Source organism: Sapajus apella, unplaced genomic scaffold (genome assembly GCF_009761245.1).
Source record: "Sapajus apella isolate SASKATOON/1434 unplaced genomic scaffold, GSC_monkey_1.0 scaffold79, whole genome shotgun sequence".
In the NCBI taxonomy this organism is placed as follows: Eukaryota; Metazoa; Chordata; class Mammalia; order Primates; family Cebidae; genus Sapajus; species Sapajus apella.
In genome coordinates this window covers 8,858,426-8,879,066 of record NW_022437019.1, presented here as the reverse complement: position 1 = coordinate 8,879,066, position 20,641 = coordinate 8,858,426, and the positions used below count along the sequence as shown (strand labels likewise).

Sequence of the window (20,641 nt, the reverse complement as noted above, 5' to 3'; positions counted from 1 at the left end):
AAAAAAAAAAAAAAAAAAAAAAAAGCAGGGATTGCAATCCTAGTCTCTGACAAGACAGACTTTAAACCAATAACAATCAAAAGAGAGAAAGAAGGCATTACATAATGGTAAAGGGATCAATGCAATGAGAAGATCTAACTATCCTAAATATATATGCACCCAATACAGGAGCACCCAGGTTCATAAAGCAAGTTCTTAGACACCTACAAAGAGATGTAGGCTTGCACAAAATAATATTGGGAGACTTCAACACCCCACTGTCAATGTTAGATCAACAAGACAGAAAAATCACAAGGATATCCAGGACTTGAACTCAGCTCTGGACTGAGTAGACCTAACAGACATCTACAGAACTCTCCACTCCAAATCAACAGAATATACATTCTTCTCAGCACCACATCACATTTATTCTAAAGTTGATCACATAATTGGAAGTTAAAACACTTCTCAGCAAAAGCAAAAGAATGGAAATCATAACAGTCTCTCAGACCACAGTGAAATCAAATTAGAACTGAGGATTAAAAACCTCACTCGAAATCACACAACTACATGGAAAGTGAACACATGGCACATATACACCATGGAATACTATGCAGCCATAAAAAAGGATGAGTTCATGTCCTTTGCAGGGACATGGGTGAATCTGGAAACCATCATTCTCAGCAAACTAACACAAGAACAGAAAACTAAACACAGCGTGTTCTCACTCACAAGTGAGAGTTGAACAATGAGAATGCATGGACACAGAGAGGGGAATATCACACACCAGGGCCTGTCAGCTGGTGAGGGGGTAAGGGAGAGATATAATTAAAAGAAATACCCAGTGAAGATGATGTGTTGATGGGTGCAGCATATCGCCATGGCACATGTATACCTATGTAACAAAATTGCACATTCTGCACATGTACCCTAGAACTTAAAGTATAATAATATATAAATAAAAAATAAAAATATATATTAGGAACATTTGTTAATTATAGCTTCATGTATGGTAAACACAGAATCATTTTGCAAAGAAACTGTCACTTGCTTTATGTTTGGATTTCTACATAATTATATAGTAAACTTTCCTATGTTTTTTAAAAATATAAGAAAAACTGGAACTATTCTTTCCCTCTCCTTTTGAAAAATCACACTGAGCAAAGAAACCATAATAATCACAAAGTCTTTGTTCCTACAGGGCGCAGACAGACTGGCTTGTTCAAAGTGATCAGGAAAAAATTAACTTGGAATACATATATTCTCTACAAAGGGAAGACATGTAAGAGAAATTGCATTTATGACTCTCTGACATAACACCATTAAGTTATTTTTAAACCTCACCTTGAATTACAAAGGTTGCATACATATTACCATTCTATTTTCCAACCAAATAAGCTCACTGATATAAATTGCTATTTTGACCAGATGTGGCAAATCTGATGTTGGTCTTGAAAATGATCTTTGAAATCTGTGCCAGATTTTAATAATTCATTTTCTGCCTATAATACATTGGCCAGAGGTACATATTATTACTAAGCACATCGAAACAAAATTATTTACAATACGCTTCTTGTGTTTTCTGATCTTTATGGAGTTTTCTACAAAGTTTGTTAATTTGCTGGTTACAAAAGAATAACTTTGCAAGAGACATTGGGAGAGGATTGGGTAGACTAACTGATATCCACATAGATTTCCATGAATATCTTTCATGGTTGAGTGCAATGCATACTGCATCATACTATGTGCCCTTCAGATAAGTCTGTCTTATTTATGGATACTTGTGATGAGCAGAGTCCGTCCCATCTTAACTCACTATTTTATTTTTTTCCTTCCACTCTAAGCAGTGAAAAGGTGTGAGGAAACTGGCAGAGAGAGACAAAACATGCTATGTAGGCCCTTTTCAGTATTTTAGGTGCTTATTTTCATTCTGCTCAGCATGGACTAGGCTCATTTTCTCTGAAGCAGCAGGCTCTGAAGAGATCTGACAGTAGTAAAAAGAAAGGACATTTTAAAATAAGTACATCGCTGCTTTCATGCTTTTGATAAGCTTGTAGAAGCTGAGATAAAGGCCAATTTACAGATCCAGGCTGGAACAACAACAAAAAATATGCTGAGTCAAGAGAATTCTCATGCATCCAAGAGAATACCTGATGGACCAAGATGAAACACAAATGCATAAGACTACTATTTGAGGCATTGGGCACAAAGTTTTATCACTGTGTCTGTCTGTATCAGATATTCTTTACGTATACTGAATGCACACACAGGCCAGGGTTTTCAGGGTTGAAGTGACATACCCTCCCTGTTGGTGAGTATGACCTCCCAACCACCACCCAGCTTATCTTCTAGAGGTGCAAAGTCAGCAGGTACACAATACTTCTTATACTGTGCACCCTAATTAGCTTACTCTAGTCCTACCTGTATGATATAGAGACATGACTTTCAGTAGCTTCTAAAATGATGGTTTTTGATTTTCATTATCATCAAATCACCAAAAATTTGATGACTACGAAAAATTATAATGAAGAAAATTTAAGTAGCTCAAAATAGCAGAGTAACCATGAATACCCTAAATCTTCTTTATAAAGTGCCTTTTTCAATGCAGTGTTCTCAGTATTACAAATTTGCTATCTTATACCACATGAGTATATGTATGCATGTATATATACATCAGTATAGGTATGCACGTATACATACATGCATACACACACAGACTTCATAATCCTTATATTCTGTGAGACCACTACACCTGGGACTATTTTTTCTCGGCTTTCCCCACCGCCACCACCACTACCTCACTGTTATCGTTCTGAGGACATCAAATGTTAGTCAGTACAACGGTGGTCCTCTCTCTTCCTCTCTATGACCCTGAAGAATGACACAGCCCCCAAAATAGAATGGATGAGTTCCTGAGTAACAGCACAGGGGAAAGCTGCTTGCTAAAATAAGAGCAATATCACTGGGCTGTTAATGAGTGAAAAACAAACTTTTATTTTATTAAGTCACTGAAATTTGCAGGTTGATTATAGAAGCTAGTAACATATATGTAGATAATAATAACAGATAGATAATGTTTTACATACAGCAAATAGATAAATATATTAATGAGATATTTATCTATTAAACTCACAGGTCATAATAGGTTTTCTGATCACCTTTCTGTGTGGCTGTCAACAAGGGGAATCCTGGAGTCTCTGCAAATTGGAGGTAATGTCTACAATGTAAGATTATTGTAAGAATTAAAGAGCAGATGTGTCTGGTATAGCACTCTGTGTCTGGTATAAAGAAAGTGTTTGGTATTGGTGCTAATTATTTAAACAAACACAGGAAACAAATAACAGCCATTTTTAATAAGATAGCTATTGTTTTTCTTGTATTGAGCCAAGGAAACATATTAGCATTCTTTTACTACTTTATATTTTGTACCTCACCTACTTCTCAAGATGATTTGAGTCAGTTGATTTAAAACATGTTTACCAGGAATAAGTGTTGAAGCAATTCATTTATCACTGAAATGGTAAACCTAGCCAAATTAAGGCCATTAATGCACTTCTTAAAATTTTAAAAGTGCTTGATATCCATTAAGAAATGCCTAAAAGTTTAGTTTGAGGGTGAATATGGCAATGCTTCTTATTTTAGTGTATCTAAAGGAAAATGATGGGAAAACATTCCCGTTATCAACTGAGATAAAGAATCAAAGATTTGGCATTTTAAATCAGTAGTAAATGTATACTTTCATTCTTATTTAACAGGTATACAGCAGACAAAAAACATTATATCATGAACATTATATAAACATCAGTGACAAAAATATACATCTATTAAACAACAAATGCATTTAACCAAATTTGCAGTTATCTGATATGTATCAAGTGCCATGCCAAGCATGATACATGGACCCAGTTTTTAAGCACAACATTTTGTATACTAAATCTAGTTTTCCCTGAAAACATTGATTAAAGCTAACTAGATGAATGGAATCTCATATTAGATGTGGCCACACAAGTGAAGAAGCCAACTGGCAGAAACTTTGTAACTATGAGAGGTAAAATATATAAAGGCCTGGCACACATAGGAAATCAACATGTAATCCTTATTGTCATTTTCAGTACTTTCTGTTCAATAGGCCTCCTTCTAATTATTACTCATACTTACTTCTAAAAAGAAATTGCCATAGACAGAGGTACCAGGACCATATGGTAAATGGAGTTGTTCTTTACATCAAAATAAATTTCTGACTTCCCCAAAGTTAAGCTGTAAATGACAACTTAAACATATGTTACCTACTTCCATACATGGCATAAATATCACTTAGAATAGCCCTATTTTGTGAATAATTTTTCTGCAAAGAGTAACAGTACCTAGCCTTATCCAAAGCAAAAGAATGCATACAGTTCATTCCATCAAAAACATGGTATTAACAATAGTTAGCTTTAACCCATTCAAGAGAAATTAATAATACAAATATGGTAATACTCTTATGAAAAGTTCATATACATCTAGATCCATGGGCTTTGAAGGCAAAGTGGTTAATGTGCTTTCAGGTCTTAACAAAAATGGAAAATTCATAGTTTGGAACTACAATGACTTAGCTAAAGGAAAAATTCATTTTTCCCATGATCGAGGAAGCAGTCGATGGTCCTAAATCCCTCAATTATCACAAGGAGTCCAACACGTAGAAATGGGAGGCTTTTATTCTGCTGAGAACCTAATCCTCTAAATTTAAAGAGAGAAAATTGAAACCCTGAAACTTGTCATTTTGCCTGAGACCACACAGTCACTTCAAGACTGACTGATGACAGTTCTCAGTGCGTGAGAGTCCCTAATCTTAAACTCCCTCCCCATTCTCAGCCATAGTATGCACTAAGTTTTGCTGCCTTCAAACTTTCCCATTCAACATTGAAGTACTCGCCAGGGATGTGGGTTGCAAACATCTCTCGGTAGCTGTGCATGTGTTTCTTGTTTTCAGCGATTTAGAAGATGAACCTCAGTGCTTTCTGCAAAGGAGACCTACAAAAGGATTCTGCTAAATCTATCCAACTATTGTGTCTGTTCTTTTGGTTTAATTCAGATAATTTTGTAGCAAGGTGGTTACCTGTGAAAATTTCCCAAATCCAACATCATTTCTTCTCACTTTAATTCTTCTCTCTCAATATTGTCCCAGAGGCTGTCTCCTGGCAGAAAGGAGCATCTTTCATGATTTTTAATATCGCAGCTCCCTTTTCTATGTGAGTTAGGTTGAGCTTTTGGCCATTCAAATCTAGTTACAGCACTGTAACTTTCTCCAATACAGTGTTAAATCTGCAACTTCTAATCGAAAAAGGTGGTACCTCAAAGGCATGGGCATAATAATAGAATTTATTTTTAAAAATCCATACTTTATAATAATCTGCATGTCATAGTTATCCAAAGATGCCCCCTCTGGCTTACAAACCCATAGATGAAGTCTGCTTTATATAACACTGAAGTATGAAAAGACTAATAAAATAATATCAAACTTATTTTAGGTTTGATATTTTATTCCATATTTAATTGTTACTTACAAAAATTTTGAAAACTAGGCAGCAACTGTTCTGTTTGATTTCAGAGTCACTGACTTTCACAGAATATTTCCTACCTGTTTGTGCTAGGATTTTATATCATCAGCCTAGACAAAATGTGCTCCACACAATGATAGTTCCACTAAGATGTTTTTCAAGAAATACGTGCCATGATCAAATGTGTCAGGAGAACGTTACATGCATTCTCTATTTTTTCTTAGAAATTTGCCACGCACATTAATTTAATGGCTACAGTAAGTCCTCCAGTAAAGAAATTTTCTTAATCTTGTTTAAGCCAGCATTTCTCAAACTCATTTGACTGTGTAATGAGTAGGACCTAGTGGGGAATTAGAATTCTTCAAAACACACCTTGAGACATGATCACACATGGCATCAAACACCATTACCCAGTGCCTTTTATAATTTATAATTGATGTCCCTGTGCTATGCTGCTTCCTCCATTTGTTCTTATTTCTTCTTAACCTGCAAGCTATACCAAGACAAGACTCCTCTATGTTTGCTTCTGCGTATTTCCAGGGATGAACAGAGAACTTAACATGATTGCCTCTCAAAAAATAATTCTGAATGAATAAAGAAAATGATTCATTATTAAAAAATTAAGATGAAACTGGTGCAGAAGGGTAATAGGGGATGACAAAAAACAAAACAGTAGATGAAATATTCTGTAAGATCCTGGCCTGATCTCCTTATTGAAACAGTGTTATGAAAAAGAGACAAATTAAAACAGACTTAACATGAATAACTCTCAGATGCGTGTTGTAATCCTAGATTCAGCATTCTGCTTCAGAAAGGCCTACTGTTAAAGTTTGGAAAAATTTTAATGTGGTATGGGATAGGAACAAACATAATGCATAAGAAAAATAGAAATCATTGCTATTTTAAAATACAACATAAATATATTTACGGTTTTGACTAGGAAATGCAGTAAAATCTTAAAAGTGGTGGGATTATTTTGATTTTATATTCTTTTTCCAACCTTTCTCTTTAATGAAAAAAGTCTTTCTCCCAAATCCCTGACAGATGGTAACCCAAATTCTGCTTGGATACTTCCAGTAACAAAAATCTCTACCTGGCAAGGCTGGTATGGCACTTTTGGATGGTTACAATTGCAATAAATATGGTTCCCTGTGATTTTCACCCATTGGTATACTAAAGAGGATTCTATTCTTACAAATATAACTGCTATGCGGCTTGAGAAAATGGCCATAAATTAAAGCTCAAAAACAAAGAGAATTTTAAAAAGCGGAGCTTTATTTTATCTTAATGTGTTCTATGCCCACCCTGATTATGATTATGCCTATCTTAATTGGTTCAATCCATCAATTTTTTTAAATGGATGGCTTCAGTAACTATCACATGTACTTTATAAGCACTCCCAGATTTAAAACATCCACACAAAAATATCTAGAAAGAGAGAGATTTATTTTCTGGAAACATCCACAGGTATTTACCATTCACTCTAAAGTTAAAAAGAAGTCATCAACTTGTGTTCATTTCTTTTCTTTCGGGAACTCTTTCTTACTAAATCCCTTTCTCTAGGGTACCCTAGATACCCCAACACATGGTTAAGTGTAACTGCACACTTCTCCAATGAGAAATGACCCACCTACCAACTACAAAAGCAGAGCAAAGATGAGACAGTCTTGGAGCAGGCCAGCTGGGGAGAAAGGCCTCCCACAGTGTTGGTCCCTGAATTCATCTTCCCACCCTATTTCTCTCAAAGAAAACTGTAAGTAATGCTCACTATTTTCACTGTTATTTTTACATAAATACTAGGCTTCGTATAAAATTGAAAACCTAAACGGACATCCAAGGTTCATAGCAAAGAGCTTACTTAGCATTATGTAAACTCCATATATACAGTGAATCCCTTTGTCTCTATCTCACAGCCTCCACTGTATTTAGGCCCCCATCATGTCTCACCCTGGATTATTACAACTGGTCTCACTTCATCTGGCCTTGTTACCTCTAAAGCACTTTCCACACTTTTGCTAAAGACAGCTTCCCAAAATGCGGTTTTGGCCATTGCATAGCCCTGCTTACAATTCCTTCAGTAGTGCTCTAGAGCCTTCAGCATAGAGTTCAAACTTCTTCGTATGGCTTATGAGGACCTGCCCAAGCTCACCATTTATGCTTCTGAATATTGCACTTCCTTAATTTGACTGGTCTGCTAGACTCCCTAAGAGCTAGATCTTTGCATAAGCGGTTTCTTCTGCCTATATGACCGTTCCCTTCTCCTCTTCATTTAGAGTAACTCCTTTGCATTCTCTAGGTCCTAAAATATATGCCATTTCCTGTTTAAGGACAGACTCCTCACCTTCACTGCCATCCTCTACCCCCGCATTCTAATCTGGGTTAGGTGCCTTCCAATATACTGTCACAACAATTCATATTTCTCCTGGAACAGTATTTATAAGAGGCCATTGTAATTTCTCATTTGCTGTTTCCCCCAGTGATTTATGCATTGTATTAAAATAGAGGCTGTGTCTGTCATATTCAGCCTATATTCCTAGTGCCTAGCAATGGCACAAAACAAGCAGTTAATAAGGTTTGTTGGGAACTCATCAATGTAAGAGAAAACAGAGGTCACTACCTTTGCTTTTGTTGAGCTGAGCATCATTCTTTTTAAGGCATACATAGCTTTCTTCTTATAGAAACTGCTCTGACCTCTACTAAATAAACAAGTCTTCCAGTTATACAATGTCAGAACCTCTTGTAAGTTCATTTTATAGTACCTGTCCAAAAGCATCAATCTGTAGTCATAGCAAACCAATAATTCCTTTGGAAAATCAGCCCTCTCCCATACCGTGTTCATGTCATTCAGATGGTACTGACCTACCCCTTCTGAGGTGTTCATGTGAGATACAACTGCCTAGATTATTTCATTTTCCTAGTTCATAGATTGCCATAGGATTCAAGCTAGGTCAATGGTCAATGAGACTCAATTCTGCAACTGCTGTTGTAGCAGTTTGGGGAAAAAAAATCTGTTTTCGTTTGCACCCTGGAACCTTCCAGGGCAGAGTGATTGGTGGGGCATTGCAAAGTGAGGGTACATTTGGAAAGCACCTGCCTGGAAATAAAGGCAACGAAAAGAAAAGTACAGCTGAAAGATGGGAAACGGCTGGTTCTTTCACTCTTGTTGCCCAGGCTGGACTGCAATGGTGCAATCTCGGCTCACTGCAACCTCCACTTCCCAGGTTCAAGTGATTCTACTCCCTCAGCCTCCTGAGTAGCTGGGATTACAGCCATGTGTCACTATGCATGGCTAATTTTGTGTTTTTAGTAGAGACTGTGTTTCTCCATGTTGGTCAGGCTGGTCTCAAACTCTCAACCTCAGGTGATCTGCCCTTCTTAGCCTCCCAAAGAGCTGGGATTACAGGTGTCAGCCACCATGCCTGGCCTGAACTTTGAAGGATAGAAAAGATTAGCAGAGAAAAAGAAAAGGCAATGGGTCTTCCTCTTCTACACAAATATTCTTAAACTTCTACCTACCCTGTACTAGATCACTTGCTTAGAAACAGGCATCATAAAATTAAGAAGTCATTATTCCTGCCCCTAGAGTTCTCAGAGTTTGGGCTATACTTTTGTCCACCACAAATGGGCAGCCTCTGGAAGTAAACATCTTGCCCATTGACTCTAAATTCCTGGAAAATGCACACTGTAAGGTACATTGTCAACCATGATGGATTGCATTTTAATCTCCTACTTATATCACTGAAAAATGTTCCAATCCTGTCTATGATATGCCCCAGTCTGGTTCTTGCAAGCACACAACAACATCTTACCCTGGACACACAACAGGTTAGTCTGGAAGGACGGCACATCGATTTGAAGTGCATCAGTGTGTGGCATCTGAAGTGAGCCATGTAATGCATAAATTTATTCATCAACTGGTTGGCTTTCTTTGTGCCACTCTGAAAAAGACAAATATGCTTTTCCCTCCCATTCAGTTCTGTCCTCCTAAGTCTCCTCCTCCACGGCTGGAGATAATTAATATTCATTTCAGAGAGGCTTCAGCTCAACACTGGCACTCTACTGTTTTCCAAATGCCAGAAAGGTCACTGTGATGAACTACCTCACACAAATAGTTTTAGACGTCATTGAACATAGATAGCTCATGTGCCACTAGCTTTCCGATATCCTTCGAGTCAGGTAGAGAAAGAATCTTTACCAAATCTAACAAGAGAAAGGCTGAAATTAAGTCTTCAATTCAGCAACACTAGGTAGTTCCTGAGCAAATTTTAAGTAAATTACAAGTTCCGTGTTTCATAACTTATCTTCATGCTATCCAAAAGAAAAAAGAATTGATATTCTTTCTAGGTCTGTCTGCTCTTTTGGTATCACAGATTCTGAAATTGTTCTTTTCATAATTTTTCTGGCAAAAATTACTCATCTTTTGTTCCTTGCTCTTTTGTTGGGTGACAAGCCAATCAGGAAAATTATTGCAGGTTTGGTGTTTTTTTACTCATTATAGCACTTTCATATATATCATGTATATACATCTAATATGTATATATAGAATATATATCATGTATATCTGTATATTATACATACATACATAATACATGTATATTACATATATGTGTGTGTATATATATATAGTGTGTGTGTATATATATATAAATATATATATACACACACACTCACACACACATATAAAACGATCCTAGGTAAATGATCACAGAGATCTTCAGTATTATTTCCCAAGATGGTAAAATGATACAAATTGGACTGGGGCAGGTAATAAGAGAGATTTGGGGGACGGTTATTGTTGTTCCAGTTGCCCACACTCTTACTGATTGCTTCCATGAAAAATGCCATGCATGTTAAATTGTAAACATACTACTATTTGGGTCGAAAACTACTGAAATTGAATGACAGGGAAACACTCAAATTCATTTTTGGCATATAGGGTCAAACAAAAAAGGTTTTAGAAAGGTTGTTAAATGTGAGGACAGTACTTCCTATCAAGCCCATGCCTGGGTTTGGAACCCAATCTGGTTCTGCTTCTGTTTCATTAATATGAATTTGGGCTGCTTATTTATCCTTTCTGACAGTTTTCTTATCTGTAAAATGTAACATTAATGCCCAATTCCCAGAGTAGTTGTGAAGATTAAACAAAATCACATGTAAAAAGAACTTGCTCTAGGGCCTAATATGCAGTAAACACTGGATAAATGGTAACTAGAGTTATAGGAATTACAAATGGTTAAAGAGAACTCCCCCACTGCTGTGCTCCTAAATTCTTACAATTTGTACATTTACTATCCAAGAGTTGAAAGAAGAGTTTGACTATTCCTAACACCGAAAAGCTATTGACTGATCCTAGATGACCCAGTGACATAAGCTAAACATCCCTTAAGAACTACAAGAGAACAGAGCATGCCCATCTCTCTTAAAATACAGATCAACATTTTTTTTCCCATTTATTTATTTTATTGCATTTTACATTTTGGGGTACATGTGAAGAACATGCAAAATTGTTGCATAGGAACACACGTGGCAGTGTGATTTGCTGCCTTCCTCCCCATCACCTACATCTGGCATTTCTCCCCTTGCTATCTCTCCCCAGCTTCCCACCCCCCACCGTCCCTCCCCTATTTCCCCCCAACTGACCCCAGTGTGTAGTGCTCCCCTCCCTGTGTCCATGTGTTCTCATTGTTCAACACCCGCCTATGAGTGAGAACATGCGGTGTTTGCAGATCAACATTTTTTATATGCTTTCATGCACAAGAATAATTGATCAGGTGACTAGCATGAACAAATTAATCATTGTTCCTCCTGTATGGCTGTGTCTATTTGTGGGATTACCGCTTTAAGGGTCAAAATGGTTTGCATAAGAAGTGGAGGGCCCTAGAGAGAATAGAACAGAAAAACTTGGCTTGACACAAGTAGTTTAGAGCTTTTAGTTTAGTTTTTTTTTTTTTTTTTTCACTTCCTTCTAAGGAACTTAGACTCCAATCACTTCAAGAGACCCTACTAGTCCCATGCTGATACAGACATTTAGGTTTAGTCCTAGGAGTATGTTTTGGGGCTGGTAAACTTGTCCTTTAGCCTCTTGAGGAAGGATGTACTATTTCTCTCACTGTGATCTTTAATCTTCTTTACCTATGGCTCATTACCTCACATTAACAATGAAGTTTTGGTGAGATATGACTGTATAAATACATTTTTACAGCTAGAAAGATACTTATGAAACCTTTAGGGTGGGAAAAAGTTATTGCCTCTTACTACTTTATGATTATTGGCTTTTGATTACAGAATGTTTTAAAGAAATCTCCCAGTTATAAAAATGGCTGGTTTTTGCATATTGCAGTTATCTTTTTACTATCCCCAGTGCTAAAATTAATTTCTCTTCTAAATTCTTGTATAATCCATTCAATAGTCACAGCACCAAGAAAGATCCTTTCCAGACTAAATCAAAGTACGTTCATCTGTTTCTTTGTTTCTAATTTTATGTGGTTCCTTTCTGAGAAAAAAATATTTACAAAAGGTACACATCAATGTCATGGCTACATAGTAAGCAACGGGTGTCATTCCTAGCTAGGAAAAAGTAGTTAGCAAGCTCATGAACCAAAAACGTGCTCATGGTTATGTCGCAAAGATCATAACTTTTTACATTATGTTAAGTGCCTGTACTTTAATTTTGTGTCAAGAGATAAACATATTATTAAAGATGAGAAATGCCCTTGAAAGAAATTCAAGACATACTGAAATTCAAGCTGATCATCATTTGATGGTTGAAACTATGAAATCGAATGAAACAGCTACCATTCTTCAAACAAATAGACAATTAGTGCTGAGAATCGATGGCTTGTGAGTCACAAAGCCATAAGTAATAGATTTTCTAATCACAGTTCCTTTCCTACAGAGATCAGCCCAGCTTTTGCTTAAACTATTTATTTTGTAGTAATATGAGCACAGTAGAAGATAGACTGATCCTTATATTTATGTAGGTAAATATATGTAGTTTTTTCTTAGTAGCCCATGAAAAAAGGCAACCTACATAAATGAGACAGATAATAATAGGTAACATTGACTTAGCTTGTATTCTGTGCCAAGCAATTTACATGAATTCTATCACTTAATTTAATCTTCACTAACAATGTTATCAAGCAAACATTACCGACATCTTTCTTTTTTATTTCTGAGGAAAGCAAAAGACAAACAGAGTAAATAACTTTGTTAAGGTCACACAGGTAGAAAATGAGAGAATCTAAACTCCAACTCAGGTGGTTTGACTAAAGAGCTGAAGTCTTCACTAAGATAGCATCTCAGTGAAATTACTGAGAGAGGCTACACTGAGAAAGGTATATCAGGTAATATGCTCAAGCAAAGTTTCAGCTGCCATGTAGGTCTTTTTCTGCATAGCAAGTTAAACAAACTGCATTGAGGGAATATTTAGTCAAGGAGCTGTCCTTTGAGAAGCAAAGAAAAGACTGGTACTCAAAAATGTTTAGCCTTAGGCTTATCAGAAGTCACTACTTACATTAAGCCTAATAGCTTTAGGCTTATTTTAGTCACCATTTGACTATAAGAATACAAGTTCCTTCTCTTTATGAGATTGCACTGTTTTATAAACGTAAATCCAAAGTTAAATCAAATTTAAATTATAAATTGTGGGTCAGGGGATAGAGAAAATGGTTTTTGTAGTTAAGTCAGAAAATTCAATGTTTGTGCTGTAAGCATAGAAACTAATCACTAGAGTTCAGAGAAAAAGAAATCTGCCCTACATATACATGTTTTCAGTGAATTTTAGAAAAAAATGTTGTCCCATCTGCAAATGTGTTTCATTATATAACCATTTATGTCACTTACCTATACTTACTGTCTCTGGCTAGGAGTCTTAGCAATTTCACAAATTAAATATCTTGCTTTGTCTTGTATCACACATGCCATGTCTAAAAACAATTTTAAAAATATAAACTATATTTGCAGCATTTTGAGAGAGAATGAAAATAAATCTTCAAAATAAAAAAATGTCCAAAGAAGTCATAAACATATGAGAGTACCAGTTGAGAATTCAGGTTTAGAGCCAGGCAAACATGGTTCACAAAGGTGGTTTACAGTTTATCACCAATGTGAACTTAAGTTACACAGGCAGCTCCTAAAACCTTTTCATCAGTTATATATTAGGGATGGAAAACGCTGCCAGATTGAACCCTTATAAGGTTTAATTGAGACATTATAAGTCATTAAGCATTTAGTGTACTGCCCAGCACAGCATAAGTGCTCATAAGCATCCAGAATCATTACTGTCTGCCCAGCCCGTAAACTCTAAGACTGTTAAACCTATCTCAGTTTTACAGAGGAGGAAATGTGGGTCTAAAATTAGTGAGTAACTTGATACAAATTTCAAAGCCTTATATAGCACTTGTCACACAGTAAGTTCCCATTAAATTTTGATAAGGAGTTAAAAAAATCACGTAAGTGCCTCCTGGTGAACATTTTCTTCAAAATATTCTCAAACTATGCTTCTAGAGCAAGATATTTTTCCTTATATGCTTACTGTTCCTAAGATGTTTCTAAAAAATCCTTTCCTCTGGGTCTGTCTCCAAATGACAGTCAGGTTAATGCCAATTCAGAGGTTTGCTTCCTCATTCTAGTATCCCATTACTGTTCAGGGAGGGTTCTTAGTGGTATCACAGTGCCATCAGTCCCTCCCTCATTTGTAAAACTTTCTGCATAAAAGGGCAATGCTTTTGGAGAGTAGATAAAGCCAGCATTATAAAATGAAACTAATATTTACCAAATATGCCCATGACAGCAAAATTGATTTTCAAAATGACCTAACTGTTGGTCTCGTAATTCACAAAAGGTCAGAAAAAGAGTAATAACAAAGAAAACAAGTTTCTTACATATGCTGCAAGAGCTCCAGCAAATTACTTATATTAAAAAAATTGTTCTCTCTCTCTCTCTCTCTCTCTCTCTCTATATATATATATATATATATATATATATATATATATATATATGTGTGTGTGTAAAAACTAAATGAAGAGTTGGAAGATCAAAGTTCTGTCCTATGAGATTTAAGTCAATGGCTCACGACTCAATGACACTTCTCATTAGTTAGGATTCCTTAAGAAAGAAGGCCGGGCACAGTGGCTTACGCCTGTAATCCCAGCACTTTGGGAGGCCGAGGCAGGTGGATCACGAGGTCAAGAGATCGAGACCATCCTTGCCAACATGGTGAAACCCTGTCTCTACTAAAAAGTACAAAAAATTAGCCGGTTGTGGTGGTGCATGCCTGTAGTCCCAGCTACTCGGGAGGCTGAGGCAGGAAAATTGCTTGAAACCGGCAAACAGAAGTTGCAGTGAGCCAGGATCACACCACTGCACTCCAGCCTGGCGATAGAGCCAGACTCTGTCTCAAAAAAAAAAAAAAAAAAAAAGAAAGAAAGAAGAAAAAGAAAGAAATGTATTTATTTTTAGTTCATGTTCTTGATTTAAAACTCAGATGCAAATATAATTTATGAGAATTATGCAAATTAAACTATTAAAATAATTACAGAAAAGCAATAATTTGATCATCTGATAAGAATGGTACGGGTCCCAAACCAGAAGAAAGGCTTGCGGAAATGTCATTTGGAATATTTTCGAAGGCCCCGTCAATACTGCAATGATTGTTTTATTCATTTAGAGAAATGCTTGCCTGAGGGCACGTGGGCAGCGCTCCATTCAGAACCTTCAAAACCAAGAAGGATGACTGGCTTCCCAGTTCTTAATTACAAAGTAAGAGAGGTAGACTTAGAAAATTCTCAGCTTGATAGCTCTATTCCATATTTTACTGGAGATTATATCTTAGAGCAAATTAAGTAAAATGGCATTCTAAATTGCAAACATACTGCCTTCTGTCTATAAAAGAGCATCTGTTTTATCTTTTGATATGCGTTCAGCTTCATGAACAGAATCAAAATGAATATCACGAGGCAGTGACATATCTATCAAGTTTTGATAACCTTTATAGCGTCACGTGAACTGCTCAATAAAGAAAAGAGTGTGCAATGGAGGGTGCCTCCCTGTAACTCAGATGTAAAAACAGATTAATAACTAAGTTAATGTACCCAGTACTGAAAAAAGTGTAGTAGGATTGTGAATTCTATCTGCTTACAGTCCATATTTCAATCCTGCTTTTTATATAAGAACTTATGCCTTTACTGTAAGATCTCAGAAAGTAAGTATCATTAGGATTTCAGAACTTTTCTTAAAATTGACTCATAAAATACCTTTTGTGTCATACCTATAATCCAGGCAGAGGGTCATAATTTATTAATTAAAAAATAAACCTCCAAGTGTTATTATTGAATGTTATTGTTGGTGCTTCTTTGTCTCTTCTCTTTATCTAATCATGTTGCAACTGCCCTCTAAATATCTATAGAATCTAGCCCCTTCTCATTATTCTATTCCCTGGTTGATAAATGATCATCTATCTCTGAATTAATGTAGGGCCTAAAAATTATTCCTGCTAATCATTCCATTTCCTTGAATTGCAAGCATACGTCACATGGCTACCAGGGTCCATGACTTTGCATTTCTTTATTTTTTCCTTTGGAATTTGTTTGTTGTAATGTGTGTGTGTGTGTGTGTGTGTGTGTGCGCGTGTGTGCGTGTGTGTGTGTGTGCTTTTTACCCACACTACACAGATGTATGTTAGTTGTAATTGAAATAGTATCAAACACATATTGTCATAAAATCAAACAATGGCATACACATTGTAAAAAGGAAATGTTCTTTCATTACCAGTTTCATACCTACACCCCAAAAGATACCCACTGCAAAACAGGGATCGTGCGACACACGTTTAGCTCCACAGGCATTTTCACTTCATGATATATCTCAGACATTTTTCAAACGAGTACATGTAAATTTACTTTACTCTTTTTATTGCTACCTCTTATTCTATTTTATTGGCTTACATTTCTTCCCCCTGGCATTCACAGATTTTGTGTTGCTTTCAATTTTTGTCACAAATGATGCTAGAACAAATATCATTGTAAATATATATATTTGCACTAATGCTAGTATTTATGAATGACAGATTGCTAAAAGATTGTGTCAAGTGAAAGTAAGCTGTGTCAAGTGATATATGAAATTTTAATTTTGATAGATACTATTAAATGCCAAACAACAATTTTTAGATTGTTTAGAATACGAATAATATTTGAATGTCTTCCAAAAATATGGTGATATTTCTTTATTGTACTAATTTATAAATCCTTTAATTATGATTGAAACTGAGGAGTATTTCACAATGCCTCTTCTCATTTTTCCATTCTTTTCCTTATTGATACAAAGGAGATGATTACGTATTATAAATAAGTACACTTTGTTGTATGTGTATCCCCCAAACGATTCTAGAAAATAAGTAGGAGAAAAAAAAATCTTCTAATTTATTAATTCTAAATTTTGCCATGTAGCTACTAATCATTATAGTTATTTCATTATTTTCCTATTGATTTGAAATGTCACCTTTTTATATGCTAGGTTTCACTGAGCTACTTAATTTACAAATTTACTCTTTGAGATGAAAGATTCTGTTTTTTTTTAAAAAAAACTCATTGAAATTTTGATGAAAATTCCATTGTGTTTTCAGATCAATCTGGAAGAACTGATGTCTTTATAACACTGGTTCCAACAAAATAAGAAAGTGTGTATTTAAAAAAATTATGCAGGTTTAGTTTTGTTCTACCTTCCACAAACAACTATGCAAATTTCAAGGTGTGTTTCCCTCACAATGTAATGGATTGTTTTGTTGCTGGTACAGAGCAAAACTACCAGTTTGATAAATGTATATGACAACTTCATGGACTATCTTTTTAGAATCTAGAAAATAATATTGTTTTGCTCTTAATCTATTAATATAGTGAATTATCCTAATGCATTTGCCAATGTTGAAGCAACCTAGGTTTATAAAAATCTTACTTGAGGTGAGCTAACTACATATGTTAATTAGCTTGATTTAGTGATTCCGCAATGTATACATATTTCACAACATATATATACAATTTTTATTTGTCAATTAAAAACTACAATTTAAAAATCTTATTTAATAGGGTACATCTTTCTCAAAACACATCACTAAATATAAAATATATTTACCATAAAACATAATCTCTAAAGCATCTCTGACTTAAATGCTTATAGGAGCCAAGCATTGTAGGTACTATAGTAGTGACAAGACTGGATAAACATTCCTTTCCTTCAACTGGATTATTAAAGCTTGTAATCTAATCAGAAAGGCACCAAAAATATTATATGAGTTACTAGATTGTGCTATGCTATTAACTGTCTACACTTAATGATACAAAAAGAAGAATTTGAGAATGCTTACTGGATTATGTAATAGGTGAGAAGAGACCATGAGAGTTGACTTTATTTTCCTTCTACTTCCCTAGCTCCAATATGTAAATCATTGTTGTTTTATCATATATTGTCTAAGTAAGTTGACTTACGGTTAGAAAGACATTTACATTCACAATTCAAAAGGCAGTGGTAATATATTTACTGTTATGTGTGTGTTCATGTGTGTGTGTGTGTATGTGTGTGTGTACAATTACTGACACACGAAAACGTTTCCAGAATCCTCCAAAGTATAAAAAGTAAATTTACTTTTCTATGTGGAAAAGTATTAAATGTGAAGGGTTTTCTTAAAGTGAAGCCATATTTTGCACTATGTAATCTACATGATGTTTCTGCAGGGAGCAAATAATGTTCACAGGGGAATATTGAACATTTTCAAACTTTAAATGCCACTCATTGTCTTTGCTGTTTTTAATTCTATTTAAAGAAAGTTCAGATCCGTAAGGAAGCATTTCGTCAACATTTGTCATAATGCTTCCTCAAAGACAGTATATTCTATTACTCAGATATTCTCTCTAAATAAGTAGTAAAACCTTAAAATATAAGCCTACATAAAATATTTTCATTGTTTTCAGTTTTTAGCTCATCTCTTCTAGTAGTTTGACATTTGAAATTCGAATTGAATTACAAAAGATTCCTTGTTTAAAGTGGTTGTAGTTGTGGTTGTTTTTAGTTAATGCCAAAGATCACATGATGCTTAGTCACAAATTAACATGTAGCTATTCCCAAAGTTATAATCTTCATATTTTGAACACTTTAAAGTTTATTCACAAGCATTATTCCATTTTTATATGATTAAATGTTAGATAATTTGAACACTGTTATTGTAAAAAAAACTTTCCTTGACTAAGTCCTACCTGAATACTCATGAGAGTTATCTATTATTTATAATATTCAGTTATTTGAATCCTAAAAGTTTGTTCAAAAATAAGTATAACAATAATATACAAAAAATCAATGATTATTCTGTAGCAAAATATTACCAAAGAAAGAACAAACTGGTTGACATAGCAAAATGATTTGAAAACAAGCGAATGGTTTAATGTCATTAGGCCTTTTGAAAAAAATAATTCTATTTAACTGATTTTAATGAATTTTTAAATGATTTGTTTTCTAATAAAGAAATTTGAAAGCATTTGCCCTGAATTATCCTGATCGTTCACTATATCAAAGTATCTTTGAGAAATTAAGTGTTAATAACTAAAAATAGTATATTCTATACTCCAGAAGGTGAATGGCCTTCAAGGCTCAATTATTAAAATTGTGGCCATAAGTGGAAGATTTCTCTGCTAGTATTTGTAGGTTTTCAAGCATGCTATTAGCTGAACCTGAAATAAAGTCAGGGCAACTCCAAAAGGAGATACGCCACTCTAAAATAGAGGCTGTGTGAGACTTCCTCATGAGTTGGCAGCACACAAGAAAGGGATTTTGTAGTTCCCTATCCTTATGTCCTCTATAATGAGCTGAAAAATTAAAATAAGCTGAAGCAGATAAGCTGGCATGCTTTCTTTGATCCACTGCTGCAAACGTACATATTACACATTCTGTTATCAAGTAGGCCTTCACATTTTCACCCCTAACTGGACTTATGACAAGTCAGGAATATTGCTATAAACCACATGGAAAGGTGGAGGTGTTAAGGAAGTCTACTAACAATGGTGACGAGAACATACCATCTTCTCTTTCTGAGGCTAAGCCACTGGGAACGGGCCACCAAACTGCAATGTGTCACAGCAGGATGGCTCATAGAAGCCTGGGAGTGATCCCTGATTCTATTCTTTACTATATGTGTGATTTGACTTTGAACTAATTATGTAACCTCCCCAATTCATTTTTCCTACCTGTAAAATGTGATCATAATATCCTCTTAGAGGATTATTAGGAGGATTAAGTAAATCAATCATTCAACATTTCTAAGCAAGTACATAGTAGCTACTGATTCATTTTTTAATTTAAGATTATTTTCTCAAAATTAAGATGAGGTTTATTGATTTTCTTAGAAAAATAATCAGCTAGAGTTACTCAACAACCTTGAAATATTATGTTATACATGATAAATATATAGTGTTATCTGACAAATTAAAAAAGAGAAAAAAGAAAAAGAATCCAAAGTCATTGTAGAAAAACTGGAAATCAGAACAAAAGAAAATAATTAAGCATAATCTACCACCTAGAAACAACCATTATTAGTGGCTATCATATATCCATACAGAAAACCAGCATGAACATTTTATGACCACACTAAATAATATATTTTATTTTTAAAATTTAAAATATATCTTGAGGTATATTCAACATCATAATTTTAACATCTGCAGAGTAGTCACCTCAGTTTTAGATACCACCAATACTCTTGTATCAGATTATGTGACTTTTTTCTTGGTTACATTTTTTTCTACTAATATTAGTAACTCTGCAAGGTGCATCCTTAAATATTACATCTTTATGCCCTTGGCAAAATATTTTCTCTGAGAGTAATCATATGTATGTATACACCTATACCAAATTTACTAAAACTGTTAATAATAAGGTTGTATTTCCCATCAGACTCATGCCCCTCAGATACCTTTGAGTCTTTTTCCATTCAAAAAGTACAGAACTCAGTAACATCCAACATTTAAGGGGAGGCACCCCTCATCCTCACGTTAGAAGTTTTGTATTTTAGGTATGAAATATTTAAAAACTGAGTTCAAAGTTATTGAACCTCCCAAGGTAAGTTCTCAGTGAGCCCTTGC

General features: G+C 35.0%; 1 protein-coding gene across 5 annotated transcripts in view; it reads right to left on the bottom strand.

Moving 5' to 3' along the window:
* GABRB2 (gamma-aminobutyric acid type A receptor subunit beta2) overlaps nt 1-20,641 on the bottom strand; it is a 267,646-nt gene that overhangs the window by 200,633 nt on the left and 46,372 nt on the right. The window lies entirely within an intron of this gene.